Below are 14647 nucleotides of genomic sequence, written 5' to 3' on the forward strand. Positions count from 1 at the left end.
CTGCCGCTTCGCCCCGACGCCTCGCGATACCTGTGTTTTCGATTTTCCGGACGATTTTATGCGTGTGTCAGCAGCTCACAACGAAGTGATAATGGTTGCACAAACTTCCCAACCCCTTTTCACGTATGTTTTAAGTGTTTGAAGAAACGGACAATCTGAAACACATTGAATGCACGCCGTGTTCTCGCAGTCAGTCACAGGAGAATCTTCCGCCTGCACCCACTCGATTCCTGAGTGTAGCGTCACTCCCGGCCGGCCGTAGTAGCCGCCCTTTTTTTCCAGTTTTTGGTTTGAAAAGAGCTTTTTAGATCTTTGTTTACGATGCAGCGACGCATAGTTGGACAGCCAAATTTTGCAGGTATCAACTTTTACCGTAATACTACCAGGAAATAGTGCATCTAAGGAGCCCAGAATTTCTTTGCTGTTAGCCTATAAGTGTATATAGGGCAGACGGGGCACTGTCTCAATGTTCAAATAAAAGAACACGAAACTTCGGTCACGTGAGGCGGAGGGGAAAACTGACCTTTCCAGTTCTGAGGGTGTGGATGCACCCCCTATTTGACAAAACTGAGATTATTGGTAGGGAGCCGCAAATTGCGAGACAGAGCTGATTCAAGCATATGAAGTGCGAAAGCACGGTCATAACGAGTGCATGAGTGTGCCCTCACTAACGCTATTAGGCAAAGAAGCCGGCCACTAGGAAAAGTGCCAATATTGAAATGCGTCATGAGCATGTCATTATACCTTTTTCTTAAGCGCATGCCCTGACCTTGTTTTTCCTTCGCCGTTGCATTCATTAAACTGTTGCAGGTCCCACCGTGAGTGTTGTCCTGCTCTTTCCTTGGTTACGCGTTTTCAAGGCTTGGATACCTCGTTCGTCGTCTTGAAAGGGTAGGAGGTGGCGAGGGCAATAAGTTGCCTGACATATCTCGATTGTCGTAACCTGCCAACAAGAAATATCGGCTTCCTTTCTTGCTAGCTTGCTAGGGTGGAAGGTATTCCAATATCTTGTACTGGGCGGCTTTGTAACGTCAGACCACTATTTGGATAATTGCGTTGATGTGGACGTCACCTTTTGGCTGTCTGGTTATTCTGGAGCTGAAACTGCCCCAACAGTTTCGTCGCATGTTGTTTGATTGAGTGGTAGAAAATGCAGGTGGAACTATAGCACATTCTTTGCCGTCGTGATAGTGATGTATGGAATGACGGCAAAGCTTCCGACGTCTACGATAGCGCAATTAAACCATGCCCTTCTCGGCTTATAGGTTATAAGAACCGGAGACTTATGCGTACGAACGCGTGATCAATCACGTGTCATTCGAACCTGCTTGTCGAATTACGTTTTGTTGTATATAAAAAACATAAAAAATTACTGCTGTTATTAACGCGAAGTTTTTGAACTCACTGATGGCGGTGTGATAACCAAATGGAACTGCAGGAAAGCCAATTTCACGGGATGACAAGGCACATTATGAGTACTATGATAATGGAGTGATGATGATGATCATGATGGTGGTGGTGGCGGTGATGGAGATGATGGTGACGACGACGACGAAAGAAGAAAAAGACGCTTCCCCTGGTGGGAGTCGAAACTGTGTCACTCTCTTTTCGAAGCTGACTTCTATCCGATCGCGCCATATTGACAAGATCGAAGCGGTTTAGATTTTGTAAGCATGTACACATACTTAAAACCACCCGAACTTCCAACTAAATCTAATTCAGAAATCAATCGCAAACGAGCGCTTACCTAATTTCGCGCAGAGTAAGATCCATGTTTCAAACACATTTCTCGATAGATGAAAGATCTTTCAATTTTGTTTTAAAAATGAGCACTTACTTTTAGCCGGGGGTTATTCCTTACTCTAAGTGGTTGTTAACAGTAGCAGTAAAAAATGCTGCGCAAAAATAATTGCTACAAGAAAGCCCAAAAAGGTGTCCAGCGTATTTGGAGGCTCCCGCATTTCTTTGTAAATAGACCTACAAGCCCTACAAAATCGCCTGCCAAGTTTTGATGTTTCAAGTGCAAAAATAAAGGAATTGGCTGTGGAGGGGGTGATGTGGGGCGCTACGTAGTGTCTTTAGCACCCATATCCAATCCTGCGCTATGTCTCTTGTTTCTTTCGCATGCTTTCCTCCAAATAATTTAAAAGCTTTCAGGAGAATTTTGGCTTCACAAAAAGCTGTGGACATTTACGAATAGAGAGCTTCCGTCGGTTACGACCATTCTAGGCCTCACATAGTGCCGCTTCTTTTCCAGGCTACTTGGTTTGTGAGCGCCGGTTATCAGCGCCAAGGGAGCACCGGTGCTGATGAACAAAAGTGGTAAAAGATAGTTACGAGTGTCACCTTTGTAGTAAAACGGTGCTGCGCCAGTCTCACGATCATATCTAGGGTCTGTTGATTTTAGGACAGGGTTGCGCGTCCCCGTGTTTGTGCGTGTGTGAAACCGCTAGAAAACATGAGATTGAAAGCTGACAAAGAGATGCACAACCGGCGTCGGATGGACATGGGGTCTTGACATGTCAAAAATGCTGCTCGGGTATCCCAATTCAAATCCTGCATGCTGGTCATTTTTCGTCATGAAGAGCAGCACTGGGAGCTCGTTCATCTTTGGGCACACCAGCTCCATAGCTATTCGCACAACTGCCTCTCATCATGATTTCCCCTACCTATTCTTACAATACTTAATGCTCAATGTTTATTACGCGTCAGCAATAGACAGGGCTTTTGAAAAATATTTTCTTCGTCCATGCGCCGGCAGACAGTGTACGAACAGAAGACGACAGACAGGACGCAGAGGGTTGACGTCAGCCTAGCGGGCGGACCATAGGAACCGGTGGTGTTATGTTCTTTCCGCTAGGCACCTAGTCCCTAGGCAGAAGTTCAAACCGGTGCCCGCCCCTCCCTCCAGTCGACGCGCCCTTCATGCGACGTCAAGGCACGTCGTATCTCCCGTCTAGGCTTCGTAAAATGGAGTGTGAAGAGAGAAAAGGGTCGACCAGTCGGCAAAAGAGGATGAAGTAGAAATGACGGTGGCGTAATGCAGGTTCGCTACATGCATAGCGAGGGCCTCTTTTCTGAGAGTCTTGGTGCCATTGGTAGCTTAACAGGATTCAACACTGGTCGACCACTCTCGCCATGCCGTAGACACTCGAGTCATGGCCCGGGGGCTTAAAAAGAAGGTCCCCTTCACCCTGTGTAGTTCGAGTGTCGCTGGCTACCACTCCTAGCGCCGGAAACAAAAATGGATTACCATTAATACCCCACAAAGTGGAGGGGCAACAGCCCTGCCGGTAGCGTAGTAGTCATCGCACCACGGGCGTATTGTAGAGGTCGTGGGTTTGGATCCCCCCGGCGGGCATTTTTTCTCCACTTTTTCTCCACTCTCTGTCTTTCAAAATTCTTCATCTGTTTCAATGACCTAACACATTCTCCCATTTGCTTTCTGAGGCATTCACCGACCAACTCAACTCGGCCCTCAGTCCCCAGCAGCTGTAGAGCACCTGTCCACGGCGGCGGTCAGAGCAGCGACACAGCAGGAAGTACTAGGAATGTGGTGGCCCGGACGGGCCGCCATTGGAACTTGACCCTGTCAATGTTCAGCGCTCGCACCCTAATTAGCGAGGGAAGTTTAACTGTACCACTAGAGGAGCTCTCAGACATTAAGTTTGATATTATAGGGTTAACCGAAGTTAGAAGGACAGGAGACGGTTTCATGGAGCTCACTAGCGGGGATATACCGTGCTACAGAGGACCCCGAGAGAATAAAGAAAGCGGGGTGGGTTTTTAGATGCGGAGAATCTTGTGGTCGGGGCTGTGTCCCTCCCTCCGCCATGCGGCGTCCACACTGTTGTGCGGCGTCCACACTGCAATGCTGTTGTGCGGCGTCTACACCACCACTGCGCATGCTTGGCCAGGCACCGCTGATGATGATTGTGGCAGGATGCCCCTAGGATTGGCCAACCAAAGTGTTCATCACGAGATAGCTTCACGTTCAACCACCGTCGTCGTCTTGCCGTAGGGGAACCCTGAGTAGTATGCGAGGCATTCCTCCTCTTCTCTCAGACGCTCCTCTCCTCTCCAGCATTTCCCCTCTCCTCTCCGAAGCTCCTCTCCTCTCCGGGATTGCGCAATGAATGGCAACACCTGCGGTAGTCGCTGCATACTCCACTGGGGACGCCACTGTAGCTCCACGGTATGAATGACTCATTCCGCTCCCCTCATTCTCTTCCCGCAACGCCGCGATGAGTCAGCGTCAACGCCAGTCTCAGCGCCGCGGAGAAGAGGGCTCGAGCCGTTGCCACGAAACGACAGCGGTGACAAGGCCGATCCCGAACTTCGGGTTCGCGAAGCCAAAAAGGAGACGTCAATGCCGCCAAGAAGCTGCTACTGATGCAACGAGGGCTCGCGCAGCTGAACGAATCGGAACTTGAGTCGACCCCATGGCTGCTTCGCATACTACTCAGGGTTCCCCTACGGGAATATGATGAAATGTTTTTAATACATAGCGAAATAGCAGGAAACGTAGAGGAGTTTTTCAGCAATAGTGAGAGAGTTGCGGCTGTCGTTATAAAGCTAAACAAGCGATGCAGGTTAAAGTTAGTACAGGCCTATGCACCAACAACCAGCTATGATGAAGCCGTAGACTGATTCTACGAGAATGTCGAATCTGCAACGAAAAAGGCAACAACGCAGTTCACGATTGTGATGGGGGACTTTAGCGGAAAGGTAGCTAGGAAGCAAATTGGAGAAAGGTCAATGAGAAACCTCGGAATAGGTAATTTTATTTATTTATTTATTTATTTATTTATTTATTTATTTATTTAGTTAGTTATCCTAAGGTCCCATATGGGCATTACATAGGGGGGGGGGGGGGGGAGAATGAGTTGAAAGCCAACACAACATACAATATTGTAAAAAGAAAAGAATCAAAACAACAAAAATGACATTAGAATATCATAAATGCACAAAAAGTATACAATTGTAAAATACAGCGTGAAAAATTATATACAAAAAACAAAAAGTGTAAAAGTGACAGAAAATCTGGTATTTGAAAAGTGGGAACCCATATTTACAGCCTGGGAAAGATGAGCATGATGAAGACAAGTTACAAGGTATTGAATCGCTAAAAAAGCGAGGAGTGAGGTTTGAAAAGAAGAGGTGTCTGCTTGGTTCACTAGGCTACCAGGTAAAAAATTCCATTCTTTGACTGCCAGTTCAAGGGGTGAGTTCTGATAGTTGTTTGTTCTGGCAAATATTTTGGGCAACTTTGTGAGCGTGGTCGGTGCGTGCGGACGCATATGGTGCCGGGAGCATAAATTTGCGAGAGAATGGTGTTGCATGATGGTACAGGGTGTGAAAAAAAGTTAATCTTGAAAACTGCCTGCGCTGGGTGAGAGGGGATAGAATAAGTTCGTCCTTCAAGGCCGATACACTCTGGTATCTTGAGTACGATGCTAGAATGAAGTGCGCGGCCAGTCGAGGAGATACACTGGTAGGGTTTGCAGAGAGAAATAAATTGAGGTAGATGAGCCCATTCTTTTGCAAACAAAAAAAAAATAAATGTGGACATAGAAAACTGCCGCTGGTATAACAAAAACCGATATTGACTTCAGTTTAAGCGACACCCACGTATTGTGCAGGACGTAGAGGTGCTAAGTAAGATTCGGAGCAGTGAGCACGGGATGGTTAGATGCAAGCTAAGGCTAAATCTCAAAAAAGAAAGAACGAATGTCGTCAAAACTAAGAAACCCCGCATGGAGTCAGTCAGAGCCAGACCACAGCAGTTTAAAATAACTCTTCTATACAAATTCGTGCTGCTATTGGCCGCGAGGCCCACCACTGGAGAGTCCGGCGCTGCGATCGTTTTGACGTCACTTGTAGGATCCCCGTTCCTATCTTGCTGCGTACTTCAGCACGCACTTCGCTTAGGATGCGCGTTCCAAAAATATTTTCATGTTAATTTCCGTCGTTTGAAGTTAATTCTCCGTGCGTCACGCGCAATTTGACCTCATCGGGACTTTATAACCGTATCAACTGTGGTATATTATCCGCAAACAACGTGAGCAGTGTGGTGTATGCGAATTTATGCACCGAACCCGGTGTAAGCGTAAGCTGCGGCTCGTTTCCCCGATCAACAATGTTATACTACGACGATCGCCGAGTGAAGTTTCTAGATTTTCTTTGTTTGTGAGAAATGTATAAAGCAGGAAATCATGAAGCGTGTATTGCTCGCAGAAACGCTCCGCACACGCACCCGCTGTGCCTGCCCGCACGGCCGACGGAAAGGCTCGAACCGACGCAGGTCGCGACAGCAAAACTTGTCGCCGCTTTTTAAAATCACCAAGGTCGTGAAAAAGTAGTTCCAAATTGGTGAAAGTGGAGGTTAGTGTGGTGAAAAATTGTGCTAGGTAGTGTCATCCGCTGTGCTTTTCAAAGCGACGCATATCTGTCGCAATTTACGCCTACCGGCCGCGGAGGTCTGTCCGCCACCGCCGGCCCGTTTACGCGTGGTGTGGCGAGTGGCCGAAGGTGGCAGGCATCTTGATCATCGATCGCTTAACATGCAATTACCGCGGATACAGAGTTCCACGTACGAGAAGGGGGGTAACAGTGCGATGATAAGTTGTGTTAGGGACTGTGATTCGCAACTGCAACGATAGCGGCGATGAAATATCTCCCACAACGCTACGCGTTCCCAACATTCGATTGTGCACTCGAAGCCGGTGGCGAGCTTGTTGGAGAAGACCCTGTCGTCGCGCGCGCGTGTTGCGTTTGAGTTCCCTTAACTTCTTGGGGGCCCTCAACGCTCGGTTCTTCTATTTTAAAACTCCACATTACCGCAAATCATTAACGACGGGTTTTGCCTCGAACAGTGTAAGCAGTCGTGGGTTTCGAAATTAATGCTAGAGAAAGGCAGGTTCAATTCCCATGACGAGATCATAATGAAAAGTAAATATAGCCATGCCCAAACCCGCTCGAGGGCGCTGAAAACTCGCGTTCATTAAGGTCGCGAAAAGTAAACAGCCGTACAGAGTACATATATGCTATGGCAGTGATCGTTAATCAAATCCGGGCATAACTATAAAAACATTATAGGGAATATAGGCACTGCTTAAGATAAACTAGATCATATCAGCACGTTTAAGCATGTAAGGCGAAGCAATCCGATCACCGTTCTCGCGTAGCCATTCATTCACCAGGCAACGCGAGCAGAACGCGCGGTGAGATCACAAGTGAGCGACGCGTTTCCGTCGCTGTTACAAGGTATTCCCATACACACACAGTCTCGTACATGTCTCGTCACAAGTATTTCATAATGAGTTTACAGCGTACTTTTCTCTGCTTCAGTTTCATCGTCCTTGGCGTTAGCTGGCTGCGTACGAGCTGTGGGTTGCGATGGTAGCAACTACCTAAACGCGGCGGTGTCGTCGGGAACGAGCGAGTCGCTGATTGCTTGCCCGGATTGTTTTTGTTCAGTCTGCAGACCACTTTTTGGGTAATTCGCATAGAATCCACAAGGAGGTGGGAGACGGTGGTTACAACAAAAAAACACGTAGTCGCATACGCACAGGGACTGTGTTGTAGCAGACTACAACACGACCCGGCGTCCTACAAGTGACGTCACTCATAGGCGGCGCCACGGTATGGCCTCGAGGCCAATATGAGCTGAACAACGTTAGTGTAGACAGCCAAAATGACCACCGAACATCGGTACTCATGTAGGGAGCCAACTGGAATCGGTAGCATGTAGGGAACCAACTGGAAAACTGACTAACAAAGTGATCGAACTAATTGCCATAAATAAGAACACGAAAGTGTGAAGGACCGCAGATCAGATAGAATTAGCCGAGTTGTCGACACTGATTCATAGAAGTAAAACAAACGACATTCGTGCATACAACATGGCAGTGATTGAGGAAACGCCGCATATAAGGGGAAGTTTGAAAGCAACTAAGAGAAGGCTTGCCTTCGGCAAAGACGGTATGTACGCACTCAGAGGCAAGCAGGGTAGCATTACGCACAACTTGGACGAGATCATAAAGGTAGGAGAACGATTTTACACCAGGCTGTATGCCGGGGATGTTAGACCTGGGAAACCACTGAGAGTACAAGCTCAACTTGGGATGTCCCACTAGTAACTAAAGAGGAAGTTGGAAAGACTCTCAAAGGCATGAAAATAGGAAAAGCTGCAGGTGATGATGGCATAACCGCAGATTTTTTGAAGGAGGCAGGAGATATTGTGCAAGAAAAGCTTGCGGAATGCTTGTGAACTCAAAAAGTTCCCATAGCCTGGAAAAACGCCAATATTATTCTTTTTTAGTAAGAAGTTAGATCCCAATGGCCTCAGGAATTAGAGACCCATCAGCCTACTCTTTTTATCAAAGTTATAGTTAGCCACATAAGTGACCGTCTGGATTTCGAACAACCCAGATAGCAGGCAGGGTGTAGGAAAAGGTACTCAACCATGGATCACATTCATGTTATTAATTAAGTGATAGAAAAATCTGCACGAGCTACCTGGATCAGAGAACAAACTATAGTAGAAGATATCGTAGCTGAAATAAAGAAAAAGAAATGGACTTTTAAAATTAAATTTAAGTAATTTTAGGCATCAAACGCATCAATATTTTTTAGAAGAGTGTTTCGGCTGGCAAACAAAAAAGAAAAAAAATGTCGACGTCTACTCTTTCTTGCTGCCCTCAGCCGTCGCATCAGCAAAATTCCAAAAGGTAGATTTTGCTCTAACGTCTCTTTTCTTAGGCATATCCACATGTGTCATCACTGTGACGACATCGAGAGCCGCGGTGCAGCACGCGTTGAAAGCACAACATCGCGCTTTTTTAACGGATCCAAATAATGATGACAGATACAGCACAGAAAAGTGCAAGCGTATGGTGCGCACTTCTTTCTCTTTGTGCAATGAACTATGTCTATGTCGTATTGAAAAAAGCTCCTGTGAATAAGTAGATGACACCCCATTTGCCCAGCGCTCACACTTCCACTTGCTCTGCCTGTTTTGTTTCGTTCAGCGCTGCTTTTCAAGACAATAGTCTTTCTTGGGCTACTCACACGCGGAAACTTTGATCTGTCTATATGTCCGTCTGTCTGTCTGTCCTTCGATTGAGCCCCCAGGCAAAGTTAACGGAGCTATGGAATAAGACTCTTGTATAGTCAAAGCGTTTCTCGACTTATTAGACTGGTGGTAATGTTGATACATGTGAACAATCTTGCGAAAAAGGAAAACATAAGGCATTTTTGCCGCGAGACGTCAATACACAAATGATATTTGCAGTTTCCTATTATTAAGGAAATGGTGCTTGATTAAATGAAAAAAAGTACGCCGAGAAATGCAAAAGACAGTCAACCGCGACACTAGCCCTCCTGGCGGCATTCCGCGAAGTCAAGCAGCGACAGTAACGGATGGTTCCAGTAGATGGCGCGTGGAACGCGCGTGTAGTAAAGCTCCTAGTAGCGTCCTCAATAAGTCCACACTGGGGTGACCCCCAAAATCGCGCAGTGCACAGTGCCCAACCACGGTGTGCACCGGCGCAGAGCGTTGATCAAACATGAACTGAGCGCTTTTACGCTGGCGCCATCACTTGGGCCATCACAGCAACTCATGAAAGCGTTGACAACTTCTAATAAAGAAGCTGAATAAGGCACGGCACGGCTGCAAACTGATATTTACCCAAAACCAACATGAAACCGATGTTCCTCATACATGCACGACTACGTACTCCTAATAACAGATTTCTCGGCGCTGCTTCTCGTCTTCTGAGTACCATAGCAACGCGAGTGCGTGCATTCACGTCCCTCAGCTACGGCAAATATATATGTAGACCCGTCATGGTCTAGGCACTCCAGTGAATGTGCGTGACACCTGATTCGAACAATACAAATACGAAGCTCCAATATTTACTCGTAATTGCTTGTCACTCAGCCTAGCTTCTTTCAAGTAAGCGCAATTTCTACATGGCACACATTTGTGGGCTCGTATGCAATCTTTGGCCGTTATTAGCGCCCGTTCTGAGCCCGTCGCATCTCTATCAGATGAATACGCCAACAGCTCATCCTTTCCAGCAACAATATACAGTTGTTTCCGGCTTCACACGAGCGCGTCAACGCGCCGTCGCTACAGCAGACGGCGGATGAAGGCGCTTCCTCGGAGCCTTTCGTGATGCATCTTGTGAAGCAGACGGAGCTTTCTCTGTGCGCAAAGGGGCAACAAAAAAATTGCCCCGCGACGGTGCGCCCAAATTTGTCGAGGACAGATTGTGCGCACCGGTGGGGTTTATTGAGGATGATTTAAATTGGTGTGAAGTCAGAGTTTCACACAATAATACCTAGAGAGGAATCTGAGGCTAGATTCAACGCGAAAGCTGACACAGCGCTTACGCTTCAATGGGAAGATGGCTAGAAGTGTTGTGGGATTGCTTGCGCTCGACACGTGCCTGTGACTGCGCAAAGTGTCTTTTTATAACGACGCTTTACTGTTCTCACTGACGGCGTCTGTACCGCGAAACGCCGCGCAGGAATGCCAACTTTATCGGGCGATGATGATGAATGATCGTGGGTGAAGTGAAATTAAAATCGCTTCAGTGGCCGGATTCGAGGCTGGGTCCTTCGCTTCAGGAAGCCGGCGTATCCGATTGCTCCATTTCGACATGGTCGAAACTCGGTCCAAATTTAGACAATCAAACCATCCGTCACGAAAAAGCTTCTCGTTCACCCATCGACGTCGTTAGACGGAGGGGTGCATGATTTTTTATCTGAAAAATACTTATTGGGCGTTTCACTGTTTACAAATTACATTCTGCCCAGAGATATTAGTCGTTAAAACTGCTGTTATACGAAATAAACTGGTCGTTGCGATAAAAAGTAGACACGGAGTGAACAATGCTTGCGCCTACTTGCCGTCCTTTTCCGGGAACTACAGAAGAACGCGGACTGATAAAAAATTCAATTGGTAAAAGTCAAGTGCACTTCCTTTCCTTTCCTTACCCGCAAACCACAACCAACCAACAACCAACCTCGGCGCTGGTGGTTCTTCATTATTAAGAAAAGCTTCTGTGCTCCTGAACAACACAAAGAATTGGCTTACCTTTGGAGAAGGCATTGCAGCCTGAACCCGTGACGTTGATCCAGCTGCGTTCCAACTGGCTGCCTGTCCGGTCGGACTACGCCGTAGGAGCCGGCGTTCGCACGAAACGTTTGGCCACCCCAAGCAGCTCGCGATTTGCGTCAGCTTGAAAAATACATTGCTATTCCGGATGAGCGGCGCTGCAACCCTAAATTTTCAGGTAAATTCACCGCATATAACGCCGCGCTTCGTGTTTCGGTGCCCGCTGTACCTGCAATAAATTTATAACCCGCCCGATTCACAAGTTTTGTGATAGAACATTTCCACTCAGCGCGACGTCAGCGCCTATGAGGCATTCAGTTAACAGAGAAGTATTTTGGAACACTTTTGCTCAACACGCCGCATAGCCAAACGTGTTCATGCAAGACCGTGACGAAAGCGAAAGTGGCTTAGCAATCTAATCGATAGTACTTTCGGCAAGCCATCGAGTGCAAATACGAATCCACTTTAACAGCAGCGCCAGATTTCTCCCTAGGTATTATTGCCTGAACTGTATGCGTGGGTAAAGAGACATCAGCGTGGTGGAGTGGAACGCGGTAAATTTGAATTGACTTGTTCAAACCCCTTGCGTGTTTATTGTGCGAGAAGGTAGATGGGAGAGGAGGAGCGTGAGAGGCGAGCGGGGATGACAACGGGGACATTTACTTCACAGTGGCGGCAGACGACTATCGTCTTTCGACGACAGTTGCAACGAAGTGAGCAGACGCGGGCCCAATGTCTTTCTTGGATGCGCGCTCTCTTAGTATGACTCGCTAGTCTGCTGCTACTGCTACTGGTTACGGACGCGAAGTACTGCTGTCGAAAAAATAATGTTGGGATCCCAAAATAGTTCCATCTCGTGCTTCACGCGTAAAATTGCCGTTTCAGTTTCTAATCACGTAGTCGTTGATAAAATTCTGACATTTAGCGGACGTAACCAGGAGGAAGGGGGGGGGGAGAGGGGGTCAGGTGCAATAGAGTTGTATTCATGGTGAGGCACATATCCGTGATAGCTATCTCAAAATGCCTTCCAGTGATCACGGCGATAATGTGACTGAGGGTTCAGTTTTGAGACTTCTATTTCTATTTCTATTTCAACACCGGAAGCTCACATTGAACATTGGCTTAGAATCTTCAGAACGTGACTGCTAACAAATTATCCTAGGTGGAGAAACAATAGAATTCTAAGGTAGCAGTTATGTGGCTGTTGCATTATTTTTTCTATACTACAAGTGATGAAAACAAAGAACAGCGCTTCTATTTCAACTCGCCCCCATGATAAAGCGCGGAGATAACTCTGCAGTACGCAGGCTCAGCTCCAGGAGTTTCACGGTCAGCGTGATAGGCTATTTCATCCAGAGGATTGCGATTTCATCAAACCAACACGAAGCATGGTAAAGTATGTCCCACAGTCACTCCCTCTGGCAGCAGCTTCAACTAGTCTCCAAGACAGCGCTGAGAGGAAAATTGCTGGTAAATCGTCACTCCTTCGTCTGCTTTCGTTATATATAGCTTAATGATTTACAGTTGTCTTAAAGATTGCAGCTTGTTATTGGCAACAGCGGTATATTGAGTGCATTGCAATTCTAATTTGTTTTTGTGGTCACTTCAAACCCAAAAACACAATGTTCTAAGTTAGCATATAATTTACCTCCCGGAAGCAGTTCGCGAACCGGTTCGTTACGTGGTTTAGTCGAACAGGAGCTAAACCGCACCAGAACCGTAACGGAAGGGATTCACCCGAACCAGCAGCGTAACTAAACCAGTATCTTTCCTGTTTTACACAAAGGCAAGTAAACACAACAAAAATACCACACTCCTATGGAATATCGTCGCACTAATATTTCATAAACCGGTCAGTCCATTTCCTGCGAAGAAAACAGGTGGGTTCAATAGCGTTACCTCCTCGATCACCACACACAGTTCAGACATGTGCGAACTTTCGTAATGACTTCATGAACAGTGGGTACAACGAAAAACACGACACCAGAAAAAACCCAGACATGATTCTGGTATCAGGATACAGCTGTGTCTAAGAGAAGGAATAACATGAGAAATAGGCGTTCTTCAAACTCAGGTGGACAAGGAAGGCCCTGGATTTTAACCATGTTTGCTCTTCCTTACACCCTGGGTTTCAGTGGCTGATGGTCTCTGCTTGTAGGCATTTAGGTAAAAATGCAAAAACATTGCTACGAAGAACACTCCCTGCGGCAGAGCAACGTACGTCAGGACCCTCGGGTATCCACAGCTAATAAACAGCGGCATACACGCGTGGATGAACAGCACGGCAAACTGCACCAACTGCAACTGCGTCAAGTACCGTTTCCACCAGAGGTGCTTCTGCACGGTAGGCCCTAGGAGAGAGAGGAAGTAGTAGAAGTACATGACCACGTGCACGGAGCCGTTGACAACGAAGACCATGACTGCCTGGCCATCTGCTCCGTACGTGAGTCCGACCCAGCAGTTGAAGACAACCAAGACGTGGTGCGTGACATGTAGAAAAGACACGTGAGAGTCTTTCTTCCGGAGGACGAAGAAGAAGGTGTCCAGGAAGTCCCCTATTCGCAGCACCGTGTACCACCACTCGAGGCTCAAAATCATCATCGTGTTTTCGTCTTTCGCGTCGAAGTCAGTCCCCTGGCAAATGAGGCTGTAGCCCCCACCGAGATACGTCCGGGAGAGAACGGCCGACACAAACCACGCATTGCTCAGTGCATTGCCGATGTTGTACAGCGCTATGAGAGGCTTGAGGCCGTCGTAAGGCTTGCGGTTCTTCATAAAGCGGGGACCACCAATCTTAGCGACGTACACGTAGCCAAATACCAGAAGCGCAAGCACCAGTTTGTTGCCCACAAAAAACCAGTGAATTGTCCGTGGGTCCGGCCGGATAGAAAATAGCCTGTAATCGCCGATTACACTCTGGGCCCCCGGGGAAGCCATTGTACTCTTCCACCGAATTCGTTGCCGCACTGTATCGGGCTGGTTTCTACCGACAAGTGCCTCGGCTGGCGAATCAATACTGAGCCCCAAGCAGAGTATGTCCGTCGGGTTCTGGAGAGAGGAACAAGAAAGGCCAAACAAAATAAAGATTTGGTGTCTGGGGGCCATGTGCTAAGACGACTAGCCCATTCGCCCTTCAAGAAGGCAGGTGCGCGTTTTCCTTGAGCTACACGGATTGGACCAGAACTTTCCTTGTTCACCCAAACAGTCTGTCATTTCGGCTACACCACCCGCCGTGTGCAAGCACAGCCAACTACGACATTGATGTATCGGTGACTAAGGAAAGGCAACGTCTTGTGTGGCGGCTGTGAGAGCTTTCATCTATTGAAGAGGCTGTGCCAACTTATTTAATTTTTCTATTCTGTCGTATTCCTACCTCACCTTGTTAATCCGACTTTAGCACCAAGTTTATGGCTGACTATCCCACTTGCATGTGTCCTGTTAATCGATGGACAACAAAGCCCTTTATTACGCATTTTTTAACAATCCGGCATCTTTTTTTGAGGGATTCACTGAACTATAGAT

General features: G+C 47.3%; 1 pseudogene; it reads right to left on the reverse strand.

The window, feature by feature from the left end:
• Window positions 1-11720: 11720 nt before the first annotated feature.
• Window positions 11721-14190, reverse strand: LOC144175142 (very long chain fatty acid elongase AAEL008004 pseudogene; annotated as a pseudogene).
• Between the last annotated feature and the right edge of the window lie 457 nt (window positions 14191-14647).

The sequence above is a fragment of the Haemaphysalis longicornis genome, unplaced genomic scaffold, assembly GCF_048455015.1.
Source record: "Haemaphysalis longicornis isolate Haplotype H1 unplaced genomic scaffold, Haemaphysalis longicornis Haplotype H1 scaffold_3, whole genome shotgun sequence".
In the NCBI taxonomy this organism is placed as follows: Eukaryota; Metazoa; Arthropoda; class Arachnida; order Ixodida; family Ixodidae; genus Haemaphysalis; species Haemaphysalis longicornis.